Consider the following 3,696-nt stretch of genomic DNA (forward strand, 5'->3'; position numbering starts at 1 on the left):
GGGAACTAATGAGTAGTTACTGAGGAACTAATGAGGAACGAATGAGGAACTAATGAGTAGTTACTGAGGAACTAATGAGGAACGAATGAGTAGTTACTGAGGAACTAATGAGGAACTAATGAGTAGTTACTGAGGAACTAATGAGGAACTAATGAGTAGTTACTGAGGGACTAAGGTACACAAAATTGGGCCGACTCTCACTTTAAGATTGGAGAAAAAATGCCCCGGCTGCTTGTATTTCTTTCAACCAATCACAATCGTTCTGGGTGGTGCCACAGCAACGGTGCGCTTGCAAAAATATTGCCGGGGGGATACAGATTTTGGTGTAACACGCCCACAAAAATATCGCCTACAGGACGCGAACCATGGCAGAAAAATGGCTACATCCCCGCAAGATCAAACACCGCAAAAGTTAGTAAAGGATGTTTGTCGACTATGACAACCGGAGGTGGTAGGGCGGGACTTCAGCGGGTGGCTCGTTCCGCCCAATGAGAGGCTGATCTATGCAGCGAACTTCCGCCCACTCAGACTAAGTTGTGATTAACTCCTCTATGAAATTTGATCATGAGTTAATGAAGAACTGACCATTAACTAATAGTTAGTTCCTCATTAGTTCCTCAGTAACTGCTCCTCTGAAATTTGATCATGAGTTACTGAGGAACTGACCATTAACTAATAGTTAGTTCATCATTAGTTCCTCATTGGTTCCTCAGTAACTACTCAAATTTTGTGTACCTTAGTTCCTCAGTAACTACTCATTCGTTCCTCATTAGTTCCTCATTTGTTCCTCATCCGTTCCTCATTAGTTCCTCAGTAACTTCTCTAATTTTGTGTACCTTAGTTCCTCAGTAACTACTCTAATTTTGTGTACCTTAGTTCCTCAGTAACTACTCATTCGTTCCTCATTAGTTCCTCATTTGTTCCTCATCCGTTCCTCATTCGTTCCTCAGTAACTTCTCTAATTTTGTGTACCTTAGTTCCTCAGTAACTACTCATTAGTTCCTCATTAGTTCCTCATTTGTTCCTCATCTGTTCGTCATTAGTTCCTCAGTAACTTCTCTAATTTTGTGTACCTTAGTTCCTCAGTAACCAGGGCCGGACTGGGACAAAAATTCAGGCCGGGAGTCATGCATCCACCCAGGCCACCCAATCCACACATTACATGCTCACACACGTGCACACGGACACACATATGGGCTAAGTAATCACCAAAGCTCATTATTCCAGACTGACAGTCACACAACAACTCTATTAAACACAACTGTAACAGCAACCCTACTCATAGTCCTCCAGTCCAGTGCTTTTCTCTTCCCTACCCTCACCAAATGTGCCCCTCAATAAACCAGGACTCCTATATGAATGGGTATTATGCTGAACTAAACAACATGATTGTATTATTTTGTCTGTAAGTTTATGACATTTGGCCGCCCCCTCCTCAATGGCCCTTTTTTTTTTTATCTCTCTCCCATTCAGCTCCACCTGTCCTCTTTTTGTGGTCCATTGTAACGGCGCTGCTGAGCTGCAGAGCTCCTACTGCACAGTCTGCATACACAGGCACATGTACACACCCTCTGTTCTCTGCTCCACCTGACTCTCCACAACCAAGCTGCTTTCAGTTTACAGGCGCGCTGATTTGGGGGCGGGCGTGGGCGGAAAGCGAAACAAACTAATCACGTCTTCAATCTACAAAAAAAATACCTTTTTGACCCATCGTTGTGACAAATGCTGACAAGCACCTATCATTTCTGACAGTGGGCGGGCTCTCTGCCAGCCGGCAAGGCCACCTGCGCTGCGCTGCAGAGCGCACCTTAAAAAAAAACAAAAAAAAAAACAGACATGCAGGCCAGAGCAGACCACTTGCGGGCCAGGCCACCGGGTTCTCCCGTGGGCCAGTCGGGGCCTGTCAGTAACTACTCAATAGTTCCTCAGTAACTACTCTAATTTTGTGTACCTTATTGTAAAGTGTTACCAAACTGCAGAATATAAAAACCAAAACAATGAGCTCAAAGAGGCTAAAATGTTCTGCAGAACTGAGGGGAGCTGAAGAATTGGGTGATTAGTGTCTGTGATCATCACGAGCACACCTTTTCCATTAGACCACCATTTAATCCATTGTTAACACAAACATTGATCAGTGCAGCTTTAATTGTTACTGTGTTTATTCAGGTTAGTTCCACTACAAAGCTTTCATTGGGAACTCGGCTCAGGCACCTTCATCAAACTGACATCAGTATTGTTAAATGAATTTCCCAAAGATCCATTCAGACTCTTTCAATTAATTATATTGATAATACTGTCAGCAATAATCCTATGTTCTTAATCTGCACGTCACATCAGCATTCACCTTGTAGAATAAAAATGAACATGTTAACATAATAAAATCATAGTTCTGAGTCAGAAATCAAATCAGATTATCAGCTCATCATGTAACTGGCTGTAATAATGGCCCATCAGTAGTTAAGAATGATAGCACTGCTGGAGCTGATCTACCACACATAGCTAATGTTGGCACAAGTGTGTGTGTCTGTGTTACTGTAAAGGAGAGAGGGAAATCATACTTTATGAATAAACAAGTCTAATCTGAGCTCTGCGGCAGATTGTTACACAACCGCTTTGAAAATCCTGGAAATCAGTTTATTCATGCGGCTTCGCAGCGGGGAGGGATGCTTGACATGTTCACTGGAGGAGAGCAAACTTCTGAAATATTTTTATCTGATCAGCTTTGTTGTGGTAAAATCCCCTGTAATTGATGACAGAGACATGTTCTCTCCGGCAAATCAGTTTAAAAGGAGATGACGGATGGAGACAGAGGTTGGTGGGAAAAAGCAGCTCATCAGTCTTTGCTCTGCCAGGGTGATGGGGGCATGAAGCTGTCATTTTCATTCGCTCTGCTACTTGCTCTTCTCCTCCGCTCACAACTCAATCCACACCAGCCTGCTCCACTCCAGTGTAATGCTGGATTTGTGTCCTGATTTGCAGTTTTGAAATTCATATTATATGTATGTGATTCCTGCACTGCAATTTTTTTTGTCATATTTATTTATGCTGTGAGACCATTGTCATGTCTGTACAGTAAATATGACCCTGCAGTTAGAGTCAAAAGTAGTAGCGCCTCTTTCTGTGACCAGTCATGTCTGTATAAATCTTACCTCTTCCACAAAGACAGAAATATATAAAACCCAGATTTTTTCATATGTTTTTGACTCTTAGATTTTGCAGTGATGTAGTAAAAAAAGAAAACACAATCTGTGGCATATTTGCAAAAAGATATTATCAGCGCCACATTCTCCAAACAGAATCACTTAATGACTGCTTGATCCGAAGCTTTTCTTTACTGGCTTTGTTTGCATGTATTGTGAATTTGGCTCGGTCAGCAAAGGATCAGCCTTTGTTTGCATGTATTGTGAATTTGGCTCGGTCAGCAAAGGATCAGCACAAGTTTCCTTACTCGCGTCTGTTGCTGGCTGAATGCAGCCCTGTGAATAATCTGGATAAATAATGTACACTAAGTGGCAGCCCCGGCCTGCCAGCTGCAGCAGAGCCTCCTCTGCATCCATCACAGGAGCTGATTATTCTGGTCCTCTCTATCCTGCTCCACCATCCAACATGCTGGCTAAGATAATAATATAGCTAATAATATTTGCTTTAGATTTAAGTAAGTGTACTTCTTTGTCTGTCAGCTACAATACATCATTG

The sequence above is a fragment of the Epinephelus moara genome, chromosome 17, assembly GCF_006386435.1.
Source record: "Epinephelus moara isolate mb chromosome 17, YSFRI_EMoa_1.0, whole genome shotgun sequence".
Taxonomy (NCBI): Eukaryota; Metazoa; Chordata; class Actinopteri; order Perciformes; family Serranidae; genus Epinephelus; species Epinephelus moara.